Source organism: Diorhabda carinulata, unplaced genomic scaffold (genome assembly GCF_026250575.1).
Source record: "Diorhabda carinulata isolate Delta unplaced genomic scaffold, icDioCari1.1 Dcau_19, whole genome shotgun sequence".
NCBI classification, from domain to species: domain Eukaryota; kingdom Metazoa; phylum Arthropoda; class Insecta; order Coleoptera; family Chrysomelidae; genus Diorhabda; species Diorhabda carinulata.
Genome location: NW_026613964.1, coordinates 27501 through 38841, shown reverse-complemented (window position 1 = coordinate 38841; position 11341 = coordinate 27501). Strand labels below are relative to the sequence as shown.

Genomic DNA, 11341 nt, shown 5'->3' with positions numbered 1-11341 from the left:
TGTTTTTCATAATTATTACTATTTTCATAAAACTTTTATATAATACACCTCGTACGTTCATACATCGAGCGGCGATCTAATTTCATAATACTTTTTTTCTTTATCGTTAATATTTTCATAACACTTTTATGTCATACACCTCGGACGACTTCTACATACAAAACATCTCCATTCAACTTCACAAATCATCTTTCTCGACAAGTTCCTATATCGAGCGGAATTTAATTTCATAATACTTGTTTTTCATTATTATTTCTATTTTCATACAACTTTTATATAATACACCTCGTACGTTCATACATCGAGCGACGATCTAATTTCATAATACTTTTTTTCTTTATCGTTAATATTTTCATAACACTTTTATGTCATACACCTCGGACGACTTCTACATACAAAACATCTCCATTCAACTTCACATATCATCTTTCTCGACAAGTTCCTATATCGAGCGGAATTAAATTTCATAATACTTGTTTTTCATTATTATTTCTATTTTCATACAACTTTTATATAATACACCTCGTACGTTCATACATCGAGCGGCCATCTAATTTCATAATACTTTTTTCCGTTATTGTTAATATTTTCATAACACTTTTATATAATATACCTCGAACGACTTCTACATAAAAAAAATTTCCATCCAATTTACACAATTCAACTTTTTCGACAAGTTCCTATATCCTGCCGACCAGACACCAAACTTTATACGGTTTTATAGACACTAGCGCCCTCTGCCGGCCAGTCACCGAACTTAACACTGTTTTATAGACACTAGCGCCCTCTGCCGGCCAGTCACCGAACTTAACACGGTTTAATAGACACTAGCGCCCTCTGCCGGCCAGAAGACAAACCAAACACAGTTTTATAGACACTAGCGCCCTCTGCCGGCCAGACGACAAACTGAACACGGTTTTATAGACACTAGCGCCCTCTGCCGGAGAGACGACAAACTAAACACATTTTTATAGACACTAGCGCCCTCTGCCGGCCAGTCACCGAACTTAACACGGTTTTATAGACACTAGCGCCCTCTGCCGGAGAGACGACAAACTAAACACAGTTTTATAGACACTAGCGCCCTCTGCCGGAGAGACGACAAACTGAACAACTTTTTATAGACACTAGCGCCCTCTGCCGGCCAGTGACCGAACTTTTATGTCATACACCTCGGACGACTTCTACATACAAAACATCCCCATTCAACTTCACAAATCATCTTTCTCGACAAGTTCCTATATCGAGCGGAATTAAATTTCATAATACTTGTTTTTCATTATTATTTCTATTTTCATAAAACTTTTATATAATACACCTCGTACGTTCATACATCGAGAGGCCATCTAATTTCATAATACTTTTTTCCGTTATTGTTAATATTTTCATAACACTTTTATATAATATACCTCGAACGGCTTCTACATAAAAAAAATTTCCATTCAATTTACACAATTCAACTTTTTCGACAAGTTCCTATATCCTGCCGACCAGACACCAAACTTTATACGGTTTTATAGACACTAGCGCCCTCTGCCGGCCAGTCACCGAACTTAACACTGTTTTATAGACACTAGCGCCCTCTGCCGGCCAGAAGACAAACTAAACACAGTTTTATAGACACTAGCGCCCTCTGCCGGCCAGACGACAAACTGAACACGGTTTTATAGACACTAGCGCCCTCTGCCGGAGAGACGACAAACTAAACACATTTTTATAGACACTAGCGCCCTCTGCCGGCCAGTCACCGAACTTAACACGGTTTTATAGACACTAGCGCCCTCTGCCGGAGAGACGACAAACTAAACACATTTTTATAGACACTAGCGCCCTCTGCCGGCCAGTCACCGAACTTAACACGGTTTAATAGACACTAGCGCCCTCTGCCGGCCAGAAGACAAACTAAACACAGTTTTATAGACACTAGCGCCCTCTGCCGGCCAGACGACAAACTGAACACGGTTTTATAGACACTAGCGCCCTCTGCCGGTCAGTCACCGAACTTAACACGGTTTAATAGACACTAGCGCCCTCTGCCGGCCAGAAGACAAACTAAACACAGTTTTATAGACACTAGCGCCCTCTGCCGGCCAGACGACAAACTGAACACGGTTTTATAGACACTAGCGCCCTCTGCCGGCCAGTCACCAAACTTAGGTAATTTCGTAATGCTTTATTTTTCATAATTATTACTATTTTCATAAAACTTTTATATAATACACCTCGTACGTTCATACATCGAGCGGCCATCTAATTTCATAATACTTTTTTTCCTTATTGTTAATATTTTCATAACACTTTTATGTGATAGATACACCTCGGACGGCTTTTAAATACAAAACATCTCCACTCAATTTTCACAAATCATCTTTTTCGACAAATTGCTATATCGAGCGGAATTTAATTTCATAATACTTGTTTTTCATTATTATTTCTATTTTCATACAACTTTTATATAATACACCTCGTACGTTCATACATCGAGCGGCGATCTAAATTCATAATACTTTTTTTCCTTATTGTTAATATTTTCATAACACTTTTATGTCATACACCTCGGACGGCTTTTAAATACAAAACATCTCCACTCAATTTTCACAAATCATCTTTCTCGACAAATTGCTATATCGAGCGGAATTTAATTTCATAATACTTGTTTTTCATTATTATTTCTATTTTCATACAACTTTTATATAATACACCTCGTACGTTCATACATCGAGCGGCGATCTAATTTCATAATACTTTTTTTCCTTATGGTTAATATTTTCATAACATTTTTATGTCATACACCTCGGACGACTTCTACATACAAAACATCTCCATTCAACTTCACAAATCATCTTTCTCGACAAGTTCCTATATCGAGCGGAATTTAATTTCATAATACTTGTTTTTCATTATTATTTCTATTTTCATACAACTTTTATATAATACACCTCGTACGTTCATACATCGAGCGGCGATCTAATTTCATAATACTTTTTTTCCTTATGGTTAATATTTTCATAACATTTTTATGTCATACACCTCGGACGACTTCTACATACAAAACATCTCCATTCAACTTCACAAATCATCTTTCTCGACAAGTTCCTATATCGAGCGGAATTTAATTTCATAATACTTGTTTTTTATTATTATTTCTATTTTCATACAACTTTTATATAATACACCTCGTACGTTCATACATCGAGCGGCGATCTAATTTCATAATACTTTTTTTCCTTATGGTTAATATTTTCATAACATTTTTATGTCATACACCTCGGACGACTTCTACATACAAAACATCTCCATTCAACTTCACAAATCATCTTTCTCGACAAGTTCCTATATCGAGCGGAATTTAATTTCATAATACTTGTTTTTCATTATTATTTCTATTTTCATACAACTTTTATATAATACACCTCGTACGTTCATACATCGAGCGGCGATCTAAATTCATAATACTTTTTTTCCTTATTGTTAATATTTTCATAACACTTTTATGTCATACACCTCGGACGGCTTTTAAATACAAAACATCTCCACTCAATTTTCACAAATCATCTTTCTCGACAAATTGCTATATCGAGCGGAATTTAATTTCATAATACTTGTTTTTCATTATTATTTCTATTTTCATACAACTTTTATATAATACACCTCGTACGTTCATACATCGAGCGGCGATCTAATTTCATAATACTTTTTTTCCTTATGGTTAATATTTTCATAACACTTTTATATAATATACCTCGAACGGCTTCTACATAAAAAAAATTTCCATTCAATTTACACAATTCAACTTTTTCGACAAGTTCCTATATCCTGCCGACCAGACACCAAACTTAATACGGTTTTATAGACACTAGCGCCCTCTGCCGGCCAGTCACCGAACTTAACACTGTTTTATAGACACTAGCGCCCTCTGCCGGCCAGAAGACAAACCAAACACAGTTTTATAGACACTAGCGCCCTCTGCCGGAGAGACGACAAACTAAACACCTTTTCATAGACACTAGCGCCCTCTGCCGGAGAGACGACAAACTAAACACCTTTTTATAGACACTAGCGCCCTCTGCCGGCCAGTCACCGAACTTAACACGGTTTAATAGACACTAGCGCCCTCTGCCGGCCAGAAGACAAACTAAATACCGTTTTATAGACACTAGCGCTCTCTGCCGGCCAGTCACCGAACTTAGCTAATTTCGTAATACTTTGCTTTTCATAATTATTACTATTTTCATACAACTTTTATATAATACACCTCGTACGTTCATACATCGAGCGACGATCTAATTTCATAATACTTTTTTTCTTTATCGTTAATATTTTCATAACATTTTTATGTCATACACCTCGGACGACTTCTACATACAAAACATCTCCATTCAACTTCACAAATCATCTTTCTCGACAAGTTCCTATATCGAGCGGAATTTAATTTCATAATACTTGTTTTTCATTATTATTTCTATTTTCATACAACTTTTATATAATACACCTCGTACGTTCATACATCGAGCGGCGATCTAATTTCATAATACTTTTTTTCCTTATGGTTAATATTTTCATAACACTTTTATGTCATACACCTCGGACGACTTCTACATACAAAACATCTCCACTCAATTTTCACAAATCATCTTTCTCGACAAATTGCTATATCGAGCGGAATTTAATTTCATAATACTTGTTTTTCATTATTATTTCTATTTTCATACAACTTTTATATAATACACCTCGTACGTTCATACATCGAGCGGCCATCTAATTTCATAATACTTTTTTTCCTTATTGTTAATATTTTCATAACACTTTTATGTCATACACCTCGGACGGCTTCTACATACAAAACATCTCCATTCAACTTCACAAATCATCTTTCTCGACAAGTTCCTATATCGAGCGGAATTTAATTTCATAATACTTGTTTTTCATTATTATTTCTATTTTCATACAACTTTTATATAATACACCTCGTACGTTCATACATCGAGCGGCGATCTAATTTCATAATACTTTTTTTCCTTATGGTTAATATTTTCATAACATTTTTATGTCATACACCTCGGACGACTTCTACATACAAAACATCTCCATTCAACTTCACAAATCATCTTTCTCGACAAGTTCCTATATCGAGCGGAATTTAATTTCATAATACTTGTTTTTTATTATTATTTCTATTTTCATACAACTTTTATATAATACACCTCGTACGTTCATACATCGAGCGGCGATCTAATTTCATAATACTTTTTTTCCTTATGGTTAATATTTTCATAACATTTTTATGTCATACACCTCGGACGACTTCTACATACAAAACATCTCCATTCAACTTCACAAATCATCTTTCTCGACAAGTTCCTATATCGAGCGGAATTTAATTTCATAATACTTGTTTTTCATTATTATTTCTATTTTCATACAACTTTTATATAATACACCTCGTACGTTCATACATCGAGCGGCGATCTAAATTCATAATACTTTTTTTCCTTATTGTTAATATTTTCATAACACTTTTATGTCATACACCTCGGACGGCTTTTAAATACAAAACATCTCCACTCAATTTTCACAAATCATCTTTCTCGACAAATTGCTATATCGAGCGGAATTTAATTTCATAATACTTGTTTTTCATTATTATTTCTATTTTCATACAACTTTTATATAATACACCTCGTACGTTCATACATCGAGCGGCGATCTAATTTCATAATACTTTTTTTCCTTATGGTTAATATTTTCATAACATTTTTATGTCATACACCTCGGACGACTTCTACATACAAAACATCTCCATTCAACTTCACAAATCATCTTTCTCGACAAGTTCCTATATCGAGCGGAATTTAATTTCATAATACTTGTTTTTCATTATTATTTCTATTTTCATACAACTTTTATATAATACACCTCGTACGTTCATACATCGAGCGGCGATCTAATTTCATAATACTTTTTTTCCTTATGGTTAATATTTTCATAACACTTTTATGTCATACACCTCGGACGGCTTCTACATACAAAACATCTCCATTCAACTTCACAAATCATCTTTCTCGACAAGTTCCTATATCGAGCGGAATTTAATTTCATAATACTTGTTTTTCATTATTATTTCTATTTTCATACAACTTTTATATAATACACCTCGTACGTTCATACATCGAGCGGCCATCTAATTTCATAATACTTTTTTTCCTTATTGTTAATATTTTCATAACACTTTTATGTGATAGATACACCTCGGACGGCTTCTAAATACAAAACATGTAATTTCATAATACTTCTTTTTAATATTCACAATACATCTTTTATATATTTTCACTATACATCTTTATTAATGTTAATGTAGAAGGCGTACCGTTGTACAGCGCACATATATGTGTGGTGTATCGAAGTTGACGTCTCGTTAAATTTTAATAAACTCGTTATAATTTACGTAAAGACGTTGTTTCGGTCATTCCACATCGGTGGATTATATAGTTTTCTGAAAGGGTCCCCGTTCTCCTCCAATATATTAACGTATATTGCTAGCGGTTCCCTTTTCAGATATTATATCAATTTATCCACAAGTTAAATATCTATTGCGAGATCGCGAATTTAGCTAGCGTTCTATCGTGAGCGATTCATATGCGATCGTCTATGAAAAATATATATTATATTACACTTTTATATATATAATACACAATATTTGCGATAACTCTCATTATTCCGTGCGAGAATAAAAATTTCGTTCATTATTACCTAATGTATAAACCATGTCGCTTACAATCTAGCGAAGGGTAGAGATAATGTCGAAATTGTAGCCCGGTCGACGTAATCATCTAATTTTTCTCATTTCGATTAAATTTAGATAGATTTATAGTCGATTCGGTGAAATTTTATAAAATAAGAAAAAATATAAATAAAGCGTGGCGCTGAAAATTATATATTTTCAATAATAAGCGCAGCAAACACGCAAAAGAAAAAGTAAATAACAATGTGTTTATACACGAATATAGATGATTATTATATTATGTATAAATATAAAGTATATATGTAATATAAAAAACATCATCATAATTTATCCTCTTTTGGATATTGTTATTAAAACTTTTTCGATAATAGTTTTTTATTATAAAATATATATATATATATATATATATATAATAATAATAATAATATATATTATATATATTATAAAACACAGTTCCCTGGTTGATCCTGCCAGTAGTCATATGCTTGTCTCAAAGATTAAGCCATGCATGTCTCAGTACAAGCCAAATTAAGGTGAAACCGCGAAAGGCTCATTAAATCAGTTATGGTTCCTTAGATCGTACCCACATTTACTTGGATAACTGTGGTAATTCTAGAGCTAATACATGCAAACAGAGTTCCGACCGGAGACGGAAGGAGCGCTTTTATTAGATCAAAACCAATCGGTGGCGGGCTTGCTCGTCATCGTACAATTTGGTGACTCTGAATAACTTTTCGCTGATCGCACGGTCTCGCACCGGCGACGCATCTTTCAAATGTCTGCCTTATCAACTGTCGATGGTAGGTTCTGCGCCTACCATGGTTGTAACGGGTAACGGGGAATCAGGGTTCGATTCCGGAGAGGGAGCCTGAGAAACGGCTACCACATCCAAGGAAGGCAGCAGGCGCGCAAATTACCCACTCCCGGCACGGGGAGGTAGTGACGAAAAATAACGATACGGGACTCATCCGAGGCCCCGTAATCGGAATGAGTACACTCTAAACCCTTTAACGAGGATCAATTGGAGGGCAAGTCTGGTGCCAGCAGCCGCGGTAATTCCAGCTCCAATAGCGTATATTAAAGTTGTTGCGGTTAAAAAGCTCGTAGTCGAATCTGTGTCCCACGCCGCTGGTTCATCGTACGCGGTGTTAACTGGCGTGTCGTGGGACGTCCTGCCGGTGGGCTTAGCTCGCAAGGGCGGCCCAACTCAATCCCGCCGCGGTGCTCTTGACTGAGTGTCGAGGTGGGCCGGCACGTTTACTTTGAACAAATTAGAGTGCTTAAAGCAGGCCAAAATTTTGCCTGAATACTGTGTGCATGGAATAATGGAATAGGACCTCGGTTCTATTTTGTTGGTTTTCGGAACCCCGAGGTAATGATTAATAGGAACGGATGGGGGCATTCGTATTGCGACGTTAGAGGTGAAATTCTTGGATCGTCGCAAGACGGACAGAAGCGAAAGCATTTGCCAAAAACGCTTTCATTGATCAAGAACGAAAGTTAGAGGTTCGAAGGCGATCAGATACCGCCCTAGTTCTAACCATAAACGATGCCAGCTAGCGATCCGCCGACGTTCCTCCGATGACTCGGCGGGCAGCTTCCGGGAAACCAAAGCTTTTGGGTTCCGGGGGAAGTATGGTTGCAAAGCTGAAACTTAAAGGAATTGACGGAAGGGCACCACCAGGAGTGGAGCCTGCGGCTTAATTTGACTCAACACGGGAAACCTCACCAGGCCCGGACACCGGAAGGATTGACAGATTGAGAGCTCTTTCTTGATTCGGTGGGTGGTGGTGCATGGCCGTTCTTAGTTGGTGGAGCGATTTGTCTGGTTAATTCCGATAACGAACGAGACTCTAGCCTGCTAACTAGGCGTATTTCGACATCCCAAAGGCCCGTCGGTATTGAGTTTCCGGCTCTTGCCGTTCGCGGTTTTTACTGTCGGCGTACAAATAATTCTTCTTAGAGGGACAGGCGGCTTCTAGCCGCACGAGATTGAGCAATAACAGGTCTGTGATGCCCTTAGATGTTCTGGGCCGCACGCGCGCTACACTGAAGGAATCAGCGTGTCCTCCCTGGCCGAGCGGCCCGGGTAACCCGCTGAACCTCCTTCGTGCTAGGGATTGGGGCTTGCAATTGTTCCCCATGAACGAGGAATTCCCAGTAAGCGCGAGTCATAAGCTCGCGTTGATTACGTCCCTGCCCTTTGTACACACCGCCCGTCGCTACTACCGATTGAATGATTTAGTGAGGTCTTCGGACTGAGCGCGGTGGCGTTTCGGCGTCGCCGATGCTTCGGAAAGATGACCAAACTTGATCATTTAGAGGAAGTAAAAGTCGTAACAAGGTTTCCGTAGGTGAACCTGCGGAAGGATCATTACAGAGTATTTGTTCGTTTTTAAACAAAAAAAAAAAACGAAATCAAGTCTGTATTAATTGTAAAAGAAAATTTTCTTCTACAAAATTATCGAACTCTTCAAAAGAAATTTATATATGTTATAAATTATATATATATTATAGATGTATATATATTGAAATCTTTTTTTAATTTTTACAAAATTCGAACAAGTTTCGAATAAAATTAAAAAAAAAAAAGATAAATATAATTCATACGTCTATAAAAATATATTTACATATATAAATTTTTCCAATAAAAATATAACGAAAAATTTTTATCATAGTTTATAGAAGGCGTCGACGACGATGACGACACAACAATAACAACATATGTATTATTATATATTATAACGATTGACGGAACGATCATTAACAAAATTTCTTGTTAACTAAAAACGTTCTGATAAAGAATCGTTATTATAATAAACGAAAAATATATAGTTTATTGAAACGTCGTCTGTTGTCGTGTGTGTGTCTATATTTTTATGGATAAATTTTATTTCGTTTATTATATTATTACCTAAGTTTTTTATCGTTTGAAGGTAATACAAGAAAATATCGACAAGATTATATGTGATGATTATGTTATTGAGACATTTTCATCCGGGTACCTAAACGAAATTTAAGCACATGTCGATTCTATCGATATGTATAAAAATTCGTTTTAGAAATAATATTTTATGTATTATTTCGAAGGTGTTCGAAGATTTACGCCCGACCGTCGAAATTTGTATAAAACTTTCAAGATAAAAAAAAAACTGTAATAATATAAAGAGGAGGAATATATCGTGCGAGATATCTGTCTATGCGCGCCTCGTTTGTAATAAAACATGTGCAGCGGTTAAAATTTATCAGATATATCAAAGTACGATATTATAATTTCTCTAAAAGTTTCGAATAATTACCATTTATTATATAAAATGTCGTTATATAAATTTTCTATACGCGTATAAGATATTATAATAATATTATTAATTTAATAATTATCAAATATTAAAAATACGACGAATAGAATATGAGAAAACGACATAATAATAAAATGATTACCCTGAACGGTGAATCACTTGGCTCGTGGGTCGATGAAGAACGCAGCTAATTGCGCGTCAACTTGTGAACTGCAGGACACATGAACATCGACATTTCGAACGCACATTGCGGTCCTCGGATACTCGTTCCCGTACCACTCCTGACTGAGGGTCGTATCAATTTAAAAGACTGCTTAGAATTTAAAATTTTTCTATTTATTAAAGAAAAATAATGCCTAAGCGTGTTGGATGTGAAACAATAACGCACACTAATTAAGAAAAAACACATGCACATACAAACTTGTGCGTATTTTTTTTTGTATTTGTGCGGCATCCTAAAGTGCGAAAAGCAGCGTAAATTTTTATAGAAAAAGTTACGCAATTTTTGAACACAACCCGCTATACCATAAATTAATCGTGTATTTATATGAAATACATAAAATTTGTTTGGTAGAGAGTTATATTTATATATAATATATATATATATATATATTATACATATATACGACGTATATATAGTCGATAAATAAGTGTGTGTATATATAATATATTTATGATAAAATGATAACGCGGTCGTCGTGTCCGAGAGAAATAATAAAGTTTCGAAGACTGGACGTCTGACCAGTGTTTTATTTATATCATTTATACACACGGTATATCGACAAAATATATGAATTATATATATTAAAAATATTATATATGTATAAAGGCTGGTGGTGTGTTGCTGATGCTGATGCTGATGCTGATGCTGCTGCTGCTGCCGACTCTTTAAATAAAAACAAATAATGTTATATTTCATATGAGAGATGATATTATTATTAAACACACGTTTTTTTTTTATGATAGTTTGGCGAATTGTATTTAAATATTATATCGACCTCAGAGCAGGTGAGATTACCCGCTGAATTTAAGCATATTACTAAGCGGAGGAAAAGAAACTAACTAGGATTCCCTCAGTAGCTGCGAGCGAACAGGGAAAAGCCCAGCACCGAATCCCGTGGTCGATATCGGCCACCGGGAAATGTGGTGTTAGGGAGGATCCGTTTATCACGAGATCGTGCGGCGCGTCCAAGTCCTTCTTGAACGGGGCCACAGCCCATAGAGGGTGCCAGGCCCGTAGCGACCGTTGCCGATTGCGTGAGGATCTCTCCTGAGAGTCGGGTTGCTTGAGAGTGCAGCC

General features: G+C 36.0%; 2 non-coding genes across 2 annotated transcripts; both read left to right on the top strand.

The window, feature by feature from the left end:
* The first annotated feature begins 7196 nt into the window (after window positions 1-7196).
* On the top strand, window positions 7197-9119 carry LOC130903280 (small subunit ribosomal RNA). Its single transcript, XR_009060673.1, has one exon. It is a non-coding gene; the product is annotated as a small subunit ribosomal RNA (ribosomal RNA).
* Window positions 9120-10180: 1061 nt separating this feature from the next.
* Window positions 10181-10336, top strand: LOC130903272 (5.8S ribosomal RNA). The gene has a single exon (XR_009060666.1). It is a non-coding gene; the product is annotated as a 5.8S ribosomal RNA (ribosomal RNA).
* The last annotated feature ends 1005 nt before the right edge of the window (window positions 10337-11341 follow it).